We start from the raw sequence: 12,050 nt of genomic DNA on the forward strand, positions 1-12,050 counted from the left end.
TGCTCCCTTCCCTATCACCACTGTAGAAAGATTCTTTAATTTTACGCCCCATTTCCTTTCTGTCATTCAACAATGCACATCGGCTTTTTTTTTAATATATATATAGGCAATAGACAAGCTGCCCTGTAGGCAGCCGGCGATGTTAAAAAACAAGCAAAATAGTGCTGGTGAACATTTTTGAGCTGGCTGACACCCTTCAAAACCCGACAAGAAGACAGCGAAACGCAAAAAATAACCACACCACCACAGTAGAATTAATGCCAATAACAGCTAATTTTCCCTGTTCTTTTTTGTTATCTTTTCGACTCGCACACCCCCAGAAATTTTTTTAAGCATTCCCACATGCTTTAAATAGATTACTGACAACATTCCCACACCACAGCCCTACCTTTCCCTCCAGTTTAAAATTATAATTTAAAATGCATCTTCTTTTTATACCTTAAACAACCCGCAGACAAACCCTACCTGTTCCATCAGTTTAATATCAGCTTCAAAAACACCCCCTCTTTCTAGAGGAAGCTTTCACAAAACCACCCGTCACCGCTCCCGTCGCAAGTTTTCTCCTCCTCTTAATCCCATCTCCCAGCTTCAGGGGTAGGATTTGCTAGGACTCGGTCTCTAGGTGAGTGAAATATCGGGGTGCCACCGTTTCCCCTGCGCCCCCTTCCCGCCCTGGTTCCGCGGTCAGCACCGCGGACAGCTCCGCCAGCACCACGGACAGCTCCTCCGCCACCTTCCCTTCCGCCACCCCTTTTCAATATCAAAAATAAAAGAAATCAAGCACTTACCATGTCTTAAATAGCCAAGGATTGACTCGGTAGAGGTAAAACCAGCAGTACAGACAATTGACAGTCTGGATTTTGCCCAGTCCGCAGCAAAGCTTTCTATACTTCCTTGGGAAAGACTGGGTTTGCGTCAGTGCATAGGAAGGTGCCCTTCGTTTGACATTTTCTTGATAATAAGAGTTTGATAAATCATTACCCTTGGTTTCAGATTTTAAAGGGACAAGAAGCAGCCAGAGCGCCGGCTAGCTGTCACTCAGGCGGCGGTGGGATTGCGTGTTCCGTGTGACTCATATGGGGGCTGATTACTAAACCAAATCCAGCAAGAGCACGGAAGAACTTTCTTGCTGGTAATTAGAGGGAACATGTGAGAAACACGTACTACTGCACCCAAAGCAAGAGACAAGTGGGGAGAAACCTTCCATTTCTAACCCTCTCCTCCCTCCCGGTTACTGTAGTGTGATTCATCTCACTTTTTTTCTGCATTCCTGCAGTTCACAGTTGGATCAGACGTTATGATAGCTTATATATACTTATAAATTATATATATATATATTAATATCTCCACATACCTCTACACAGAGAGAGAGAGAGAGAGAGGTTCACTGCCTTTGAAGTACACAAACACATTTTAATTGTGTCTTTCTTGTTCTCGTTGCACCAGACAACACCATGTCGTCTATTTTTACTGTGCCTCGTGGGGGTAAACCCTCAGACCTAATGAAATTAGAACGATACACACACACTAAAGCAATCTTTCATCAAAATTATCTTTAAAACAGTTAAGTGGGAGCAAATATGACGGCAACTGCAGTCAAGATGTTGGTGTTTTTCCCCCACCTATCCAGGCATTTCTGTTTGAGAATTGGGGGCGAGGGAGGTGGTGGAATTACTCAAAACTAAAAGCCAGATGTTAACCCACAATCGTTTTTGCAACAAACTCATTCACCTATAATCACCTCTCGTAAATGTTATTTGCTATCTGAGGGGCTTTCTCAAAGATTTGTTGCACACAAGGTAACTTCGTTCACACTGATAAAAATAAAGCGCATTGGCAAACCGGGATGCTCCCTAAGCAACCTTCCCTGTTGTGCAGCGTCAGAGATGCTGTTCCTCCGCATACACTCTGCTGGCGTCAGCTTCTGCGGGGATTATTTTATATTTTAGCGTAAGCAACGTGATGTGTGCACCTATTCGGGGGAAGGGAGGAGAGGAGGGGGCTAAACTCACCAGCACCACATGTATTTCTTGTACGTCCTTGATTTTACGGGTTACTAGCGTTTGTTTCAGCGGATTAATAATAATACTACTAATAAAATCGCAGTAGCTCAGTCAATTCTGCAAAGCCTCTGGCTGCCCGGTGCCGTGAGGAGCTGCCAGCCCCGACCATGGGACTGAAAAAGCTTTTCGTGCACTGCAGGCAGCCCGGCTGCGGGTCCCCTGTAATTCACCCCCAAATCCTTCACATTACACCTGGTCATCGTGGATGGCAGCAGAAGTTCACCTGCGACAATTATTAAAAGTATCGCGACAGCCGAGGAGATTTGGGCCAACAAAGCAGAACATCGAAAAATCGTCTTTCACGGAAAAAAAAGTCATCCCTTCTCCCTAATGAAAAATTCTTTCACCTTACAGCAGAGCTTCAGAGCAGCTTTTTACCGCAACTACTTATTATGCTGCTGCTTCGAACATATTCAATCACGACGGCCTACCTATACTATAGGTATATAATTATAATGTACACATATAGGTATTTTCACACATACACACTGTGTGTGTAGATTGCGGTACGTTTCTCTCTTCAAACACACTGTTCTGACTGTATTCTGCAATATACTCTCTCTCGGGCTATTCAGAAATCGAGGGGCACACACAGAAGGTAATTTTATTGGGGAGCGGGAGAAACCAGCGGTATTTTTTAGTGTTCCCTTCCCAACGGCTCCTCCAGCCGCAGAACAATCTGTTCAGAGCCCGGTAACCGAGGGGGATCGTTATCTCAGTTATGCTGCCCTTCAGGTTGCATTAATGCCTCTAAAGGCACGAACCAAATTAAAAGCGACAAGGCAGCGGTCCAAGAAGTATTATGGTCGCTAAGACACACCCCCCCCCCCCCCCAACCTCTTCTAGATTCACTGGGTTGACTTTTTTTTTCCCCCTCTCCCCAGAAAATTGACAGTTTTAATTCTTCATCTTCTTCTCTAAGTGATATTTTTGCTTCACTGGAATGTGAAAATTAAGTTTCAACCCTAAAAAAAGAGGAATCGACCTCCCGTACTTTGAGAAAAGGCAAGAGCACCCCTTTTTTCCCTGCACCCCGGGAAAGGGGCTCTCGGTGGGGCGAACACCGGAGCCAAGGACCCACGCTTGGTCAAGAGGGAAACCCACAGAGAAACGCGGCAAGAATTCAAACATTTTCCCTTATCTTAACAGCCCCGACGCCGGCAATCGAGCCTGCAAAGCTGAGATTTCCCAGAGCCGTGCGGGTCCTGCCCTTCTCTCCTCATCCATGTTTCCAGATGGAGACACCTGCTCTTGGTCGAAACTCCTGGTCTGGAGTTACGGTTCCTTTCAAAAACAACCCAAATCCTTCCAACGTGGGGTTTTAACGCCCCAATTAACTACTAGTAAAGTCATTAAAATGACTTTTCTGAGCTCTCTCTTGGTTTCTCATGGTCTCTTCCCAAGGGGAACCGCCCTCCACAGCCCCGAGCAAGTACAGAAGGGATGAAGGACAAGGACCTGGCTGCATCTCACACCAAACACACACCAACCTCTCCCCTACCTCGTTGGGGGCCATTCCCTCCTTCCCCTCCAAGCCTGCTCTACCTGGAAGGGTCCCTGCCCACTCCCCAATGCCATGACTACCGGCACAGCCCACCCCGGCCGCCCACACCGCTGCTGGAAGGGAGGGCGGCTGCTCCGGGCTGGGAGGTGCTCATGGTCTTTCCAAAAAAAGGGAAGACTCCCCCCACCTTCTCCGAAACAGCCTCCGCGGTGATCCCCGCGCAACCCGGCTCCCTCCGCACCCCGCGGAGCGGCCGAGCAAGTGCCTCCATCTTAATTACTTTGTCAAAGATGAAAAATAGAAATCGATTATTTTTTCCCCCCTCTGCTCGCCCTCCCTCCTTTTCCCCTGCCCCCTCTTTGCAGATAAGCAAATGCGCAGGCTAGGGGAGGAGCTGGGACTGGGAGCGGGGGGTCGGGCTGTGCCTGGACCCCCGGAGCGTGTCCCCTTGTCCTCCCCGCCGTCACAACGGCCACTTTCCTGCCTTTACGACGCATTCGTGTCGTGTCTCAGCGGAAAAAGCAAGTCACGACAAAAGCGAGAGACGACACCTCTCCACAAACACCCCAACAGACACCCCCGCAGTTCCCAACCCTGCGCTAAAATCCCGCGTCTTTGCCGCTGGGTTAAGCGTCGCAGCTATTGATCTGAAATCTCTCTCCTTCTCCTTCCTTCCCACTGGAAAGTTTGCCTAAAATTGATGGAGGTAGTCGCAGCAAGAAGCTGCATCCTCTTTCATCCCTCCGTATTCTCCCGGGACTTGCCGCCTCTACAACCTCTGCAAGTGCCACACTCTGGAGTCACAGCTTGTCCCGGGGTCCTCACTTAGTAGAGGAAATCAGCTTGTGTCAACCCTTTCACACAGCACATCAATCTATGCAACTAGCGGGAGGTTTTCTCCTTCCCTCCTCTCCTTGGTCTCACCTTATGCTTTTTTTTCACGGAGCTTTCCGGCACATCCCGAGAAAGCCGCTTTGGGGGGAGTTCCCCACAGTAGACGGCCATTTAAACTCTTTTCTCCCTTAAAGCTAAAAGGCAAACACAACGGTAAGGATGAAGGACGGTGTGAAGACCTCGGGAAATGTCTTTAAAAGCCCAGTTAGGAAGGCGAGTGAATTGCCTTTTGTTCAAGCTAATTAGATTAGAGAGGTGTTAAAAGCGAGCTGTGAAATGCGCTGATTCAAGCTGTACCGGGCACGTTGTGGATTTGACTTGCAGTCAAATGTGGTTTTCCTCTGTTCGTTTCCCTCTGGGGCAGGTGACATTGAATTCAGGCAACTCCCCAGCAATTTCTGCAGCTCAGGACAGTGGCGTTTGCAGCCCGAGAGATGGGCAGGATCCCATGGGGTCTCTGAGGATGCAGAGAGAACATCCAGATGTTCCCTGGTGAATAAACCCGCCTCACCCGGGGCTATGCCCTCTTGCAGAGAAAGTCCGGGTTTGGGCAACACAGAAATGTTTAAATATGTAAAAAAGCGCTTAAGCCTTTTCTTACAACCAACAACGGTTTAAAACCATTTTAAAGATTTCACTATAGCGATACATAATGCAAAGCCAAGCACAATAGTGTGTTCACTCAGCTGAATTAGAAATCAAACCCAGCAAAAGGAGGTATCAAATAAGACAGATCTTGCAAAGTGATGTTTCACCTTCAATTTATTCTGTTTCCCTTTTCATTCTAACTATATATGTGGGGTTTACAGCCCTAATTCGTCTGAACAGTTTTCCTATACAGAGAGCATGGACCCTTTCCTAAGACAAAGATTCGCCTTATCAGGCTGCAATATTTTGCCTCTCTCAGTTAATTATGTCCAAATAATGAAGAGACTGTAAAATCTTTCAAGTGATAATTACCTGTTATTTTTCTGCCGTGAAACGCCTCAGGCTCATCCTGCTATTTATTAGCTCTACTGGACACTTTCTGATGAGTTTGCTTCCAATTGTCTTAACCCATGGAACTCAGTGGATGCCCCTTGTATTTTCAGGTAATTGTCAAAGTCCAGCAGCCTCACCGAGAAAAAATGAGTCAGTTCCGCAATAAATTTAACTCTTTCAATGGAGATCACTGCGAATAAGAGAAAATTAAAAGAAAAGGGGATCAGGTGGGGGGAAAACAGACGCATCTGGAGGAAATTTCTGCACCACTGGCCTGGTATTAATGCTCCTAACAGCTATTTAATCCATACCTACATGTCTCTTCATTTGTACAGACATTTTACTTAACCACGGGGTATAATCTCAATCCAAGGTGTAATAAACACAGGTCAACCCCCACTTTCCAATAGGACATGGCTTAAAAAAAAAAACCCACAACACATATTTCATGAAAAATGACAAATAGGTGCTATTTAGAGCACTAAATAGATTTCCATGTTTACCCATGTGCAATCAAATAAAGGATTTTTTAAAATTATTTTTGTTCTTTCCACAGTGCCACAATAAGCTCCAGATTCAGTCTGGTCCAGTCATTGAACTCAACACTTCTTACTATTCAGGTAAGAATGTACCTGATCCTTACACTGCAAAAAAAAAGAGATAAAAAGATGTACTTTTGAACTAGTGGTGCTCAAAACCATGATTAAGAGCAGTAGTTTCTTCTAACTGTACAAATACACAATAAGTCAGTTTAGCACAGAGAACAGACAAATAAGTCTCCTTCAATATATGCTGGCACTGTGCAGGGAGCCCTGCAGAACCAACACATAGAAGAGTGTCCTGCAGAGCAATCCGATGGGTTCTGGATGTCAACAAACAGGTGTTTTTATCTCAGTCTTGGCACAAAATTGAGAGTTGATGGACAGAGGCAGCCCCTGGCTGAGAAGAGCCTGGCGGCAGCCCTGATACCCAATTCAGCAGGTTGGGGACACAGGGACAAGAACTGCACATGGACACTGAACCCCAGCACACTCACCGGGGGGGTTCACCTGCAGAAAGGTGCCTAAACCACCTTGCAAGGCTGTTTTGTTGTGCAATCGGGGAAGTTTTGAGGCACGCAGACTCATTGCTCAACTGTGAAGCATCAACTCAGCTCAATTTCAATATTAATAAAGATTAACACTATAAACAATATTATCTGAAAAGAATAACTCTCCAAAGTGGGGTATCTTGGTCACTCGTTACCATGTGAACACACCGCACTCACATTTTCCTGATTAGAAACTTGGAAAGAAAAATATCACAAATATCACAAAATGAGAGAAAGTTGATTTTCTAGGCAGATGCTCTGGGAAGACACCATGAACACTACACAGAAAACACAGCAGTTTCTTGCAGATAACCAGCCCATTTTAAAACCTTTCATTCACTGTCTTAATTCACTTTTGACTGTTGAGTCAAAACCAGTAAGAATGAAAAATCGTGGCATGTACCTCTGCGAGCCTATGGGAGCTTTCCCAGGAGTCAGCAACCACACTGACTACATAGTCCCATTTTAAGCAAAACCTTAATAAACATAGCAATGTGACTACTTCAGTATTTCATAAGGCAAGTCATGATAGTCACTTAGATTCTTTCAATTTCCAATTAGAAAACAAAAAGCCTTAAACTTTTCTGTGGTCTCCCATAGGAAGTTCTTGGTTTTATTAAACCAGAGAGCTCCCCAATCATTTGATTCCTTTGTCACTATGAAAGGGGAAATCCCCCAACACATAGTGAAATGGTTATGGCCATTGTTATACAGAGATAATCTGCAGCATGAAAAATCCCATACTTACTCTTGCAGAGCGCCAGAGGAAGAAACCTGCCTCTTCAGGGTTGATAAGTCAACCTGGTGTTGGGATGTGAGTCTGAATCAGTGAGTGGTTCGTAGGACATTCACAGAAGCAGTGAACTTTGAAGGCCATAGGTTAAATGTAAGTTGATTTTGCCTAAATAATAAATGCTAAGCGCGAATTTTCAGCTACAGCTTCTCTCACTGGGACACCCATTTGGAAGCTATCACTAACGAACTGAACTGGACCCAGTGTACTCATAAAAGCTCTGAGGGAATATACTGATGGAAAAGCTTCACCTAATCACATCCTCCTTAGCAGACACCTAGTGCAAGTCCAGACAGAGTCTCTATTCTGGGGCCTAAGCCTTGGGTACGAGAAAGCTGGGTTTGCCAACACTGTGGCAGATGGGAACTACCCCGTGGTTGAGGAACAGAAGATGGGGATATATTACACAGCCACTTTTCAGCTCCATTACACCGTCAGATGGCTCAAAGGGGCTGGCATCACAGCAGAGAATCTGGCTTACAGCTTGTACACATGTGGCTGTTATTCAAAGCCTTCTCAGCTGTTAGTCAAAGTCTGCACTTCACTGAGCGTAGACCTACGCTCTATCATCGCACAGTGCTGAACTAGACTTAAATTCCAGCATACCTCCAACTTTAATTCTGAAGAGACAACTCCAGCAATATTTACAATTAAAAAAAATAACATTACAAGTATCATTTGCTCCCCAAGACAATCTGTGCTTTCCATTTAAGGTATTGGATTTAAAACAAACACAGTTAGAAAAACCAAGTAAGCTTCCACTAGTTTACATATTGAAATCAGGTTTAAGCATTCTCTTGAGCATAAATCTCCAAGTAATTAGGACAACATCGTTATTCTAAGGTAAGAGGCTCATGGTTTAAAAGACCACTTTGCTGTTTTCTATGGTTGATCTTCTGAAATTCCGGGCAGCTTCAACACTGAGCTCCAATTATACTTAATGCCCTGGTCATACAAAAACTTCAAGGCGATCCACTATCTAACGTGATGGAAAACTGAAGCTGGACTTTGGTGCCAAGACCATTTTCTTATTAAGCTTCCCAGCTCACTCCCACACTTGTCAGCGAGATAGTAAGAGATGAGAAAAAAAGATCAGAGGTATTTCAACAGCCAGTTTCTCCTGAGTACCTTTTTCATTTAGTCTTTCTTTATACCTGTCTATTAAAGCCACATTTATCTAGGATACTCATATGATGTTCTCTTATCACACTGCAGAGAACTTAACAAAATATAGCTAAATATCACCATTTCTCTTCTGCAGCTAAAGAAGCAGACAAACAGGTCCAGCAGAGACAGGCAGTGAGTTAAACTGGAGAAAGAAGGAACCTACTAAGGTTTTAATACCTAAAGATGACCTACAGGAAAGCTGGAGAGGAGCTTTTCACAAGGGCGTGTAGTGATAGGACAAGGGGTGATGGCTTTAAACACAAAGAGGGTCGATTTAGATCAGATGATATAAGAAATTGTTCAACACAAGGGTGGTGAAGCCCTGGAACAGGCTGCCTGGAGAAGCTGTGGATGTCCCATCCCTGGAAGTGTTTCAAGGCCAGGTTGGATGGGGCTTTGAGCAACCTGGTGTCCATGCCCATGGCAGGGGGGTTGGAACAAGATGATCTTTAAGGTCCCTTCCAACCCCAACCATTCCATGATGCAAGATGGGAGCTTAGCTCTGCCACAGGCCTCCCAGGTGACCTCAGGGACACCAACTGAGAGCTTGAATGAACATGGGCAGGAACCTCTGCTCTCTCGTCCCTGGTCAGCCATGATCCTTCTGAGATCAAGTCTGACTCCAAGGACTTAACAAGCCAGTTTCTTATCCCCCTGTGTGACCTCTCAGTAGAGAGGCCGATAGTCTGGGATAAAAGCATTTACATGAGTAACTTTATAAAGTATTAGTCACTGTAAGTTTAGGCAAATGCATGAGTAGAGTTTTGTTATGCTGGCAGCCAGGATGAGGTTTCGCAGGTTTAAGAAATTGAGTTCAACCCTCCTCACTCCTCCAAAAAACTTTTCCGTCAAGCCTCAACTGAAAGGAAAATTCACACAAAAACCTGTCTATGAATCAGTCCTTATTACGTATTTTCATAGTCTCTATAGTCCTGCAATATAACCACATCTCGAGGTCATGGTGCAATGGTTAACGCATATTATGCTTTCCAAATCACACCATACTGCTAGAAAACCTTCCTCAAATCTTTAGCATTTTTAGCATCTTGGCATGAAATACCTCTTTTCCAATCCAGCAATTAATTTATTTCTTGTCCTTTCCACAGGACATCAATTGACTTGGCGTAATTTGCATTGTCCTATCAATTTAGCATCCCCTACTGACACCAGAGATTGACTCTGTGTTCAAAAATAGCTGGATGGTATGAGGAAACAATCTGAATCAGCAAAACAAGGTTGCTCAGGGTTGTAGAAAAAAACTCTAGTACTTCAGCAGCCAATTCTATGTGGATCCCAAGATCAGGTAAATGAGGCATCTTGAGTGCCAAGCACAAGATCAAAAAGAGCCTCACGTTTGTCCAAGGTAACAGCTACCCAACTTGATCTGCACTTACAAAGACAACAACAACATTCTCCAGCTGAAATAATCCATCCTGGATCTGAAGCAATTCGGAAGTAGTTTCAAAATCATGCTTGGTGGACAGGCACAAGGGGCTAGAAATTAATGTTGAATTGGTGGTGTTGGAAATGAGGTGTCAGCAGTCAAAAAGTAAAGTTTGCCATCTGCTCCTGGTCTTTAAGTGTCAAGTTAGGCAAGTGATATCAGTGCAAGAGGAATGGGTTCAAAAGAGTAAGATTTAGCACCAGAGCAGCCAGTACCTCCATACGCTGGAATCTTGGATCTTCATCTGTCTGAAACTTGAAGTTCAGTCCTAGACAGAAAGGACTCAGTTTCTAGGGAAACAAGATATCACATCAAATTCTGCTTTGTTAGACTGCATATTAAAGGGCTTTGCTCCAGCTGAGCATCTGAGCATCTCCAGATATCTGTACTGCAGAATTGTACATTTTTGGATTCCAGGCTTCAAGTATAGCGGTTCATTGAGTGACGTGATGATAAATTTTTTCCCTTCTCTTTTTTTTTTTTTTCTTTTTAAAAGTGTTTTGCTCTGCTGCTTTGAAACTAATTCCTCAGTTCTTTTCAAGTTGATAAAAAAATCAGAGGGAAACCTAAAATTCTTATACCTGCATCTCCTGCATTGCAACAATTATTTCTTTCACAGTCATAAACACACCCCCTTTAACTGTAACCGGGCAAATCGATATAAAACACATATTTAGTAAGATAGTAAGTTTGGAAGGGACTTTTTGATGGTGGAGATACTCACTTTTCTGTTCTGGCACCTTGGTGTGGGACTTGGCCATGTGAGGAGGGGGCTGGCTCACTGCTGCTGTCCCCATCCCCAGCCCTGAAGAGAAAAAGGCCACAGGGCCATTCAAACTATAGGGTCCTGCACGGTATGTTGAGCTATATGGTCAAACACCGCGGACAGTGTATGGCAGCAGAGACGTCTGCAATATATCCACCTGGACAAACCAATTACTTCAGTGTCAGTATTCTCATCTCTCCTATGTCAGAGGAAATTTTTCAGAGCTGTAGTTGTTACTTCACAGGAATTTTACCAAATCAACAACAGCGAGACATCTTTGATGCAGAGGGTGGCTCCTGCCTCTCGCTACCCAATTTGCTCCTCTTTGAGCAACACATCATTACTCAACTTGGAGCAATAACATTTAGACAGACAAATTAAAGTGATTTTGATGTCTGGAGAATTTATCCTGGAGAATTCCACAGAACTTGGCCAGACGTTCCTTTCTCCACCCTCCTGCTGGGACTGACAATTATTAGTGGTTTCACTTCAGACATAAAGAAACCAAGTCTGCTTGGTCTGCAGCAGACAGAGGGACAGATTCCAGGTATCCCATAGCTCCGATCCTGAGCAAAAGCAAAAAAAACCCCAAAGAAAGTGAAGGAAAATGCAAACACAGACTTCAGTGCAATTTTGATTGAGACAAATACAATTTAGCAGAACATGTCAGATACAGGAAAGAAAGAACAAGACTGGAAATGAATGTATACCCCAGGGAGGAGCAGCAAAAACGTCTGCAAGTCAGAACTGTTTAAACTACCAGCTCGTGCTATCAGCTAACAGAGCCAGCAATGTTTAACAGGCTCAGTATTTACTTCTAGTACAATTACCACCAAACATACTAAGCGTAAAAAGTTTGTATGTGGAGCCAGAATATTATTAACACCTACGGCAAATCTTCATATCCCTTTCAAATCCCACACAATCAGAGGGATGCAAGCTGGTGCAAACCATAGTCAGTCCAGGGGATGTGCTACAAAATGATGATCATCTGCACCATTTACGGCTGGCCTTTCATCAGATCCAGTGTAACTCCCTGTAAAAACCCTCCAGGTGATCACTCAGACTCTCCCTTCTGTTTCCATGCTACTGGGCATGAGAAATAGCTTTGCAGTGTAAGCTGCAACAAGCTGGCAGGGAGTGAAGAGGAAAAAGAAAGGAGACTTGCAGAGGCTCTGTGAAGTACAGGAAAACATAATAGTGATGTATTCTTAAAGCACACGGAGTACTAAGTTGAAATAATTAGCATACTAAGTTCCAGGTATGTATTTTATTGCCTTTTATTAACTTTATCATTGTTACGAGCTAGGCTCATGCATGCCTTAATTCAGCTTAATTTGTAGAAAAA

The sequence above is a fragment of the Columba livia genome, chromosome 5 (genome assembly GCF_036013475.1).
Source record: "Columba livia isolate bColLiv1 breed racing homer chromosome 5, bColLiv1.pat.W.v2, whole genome shotgun sequence".
NCBI lineage: Eukaryota > Metazoa > Chordata > Aves > Columbiformes > Columbidae > Columba > Columba livia.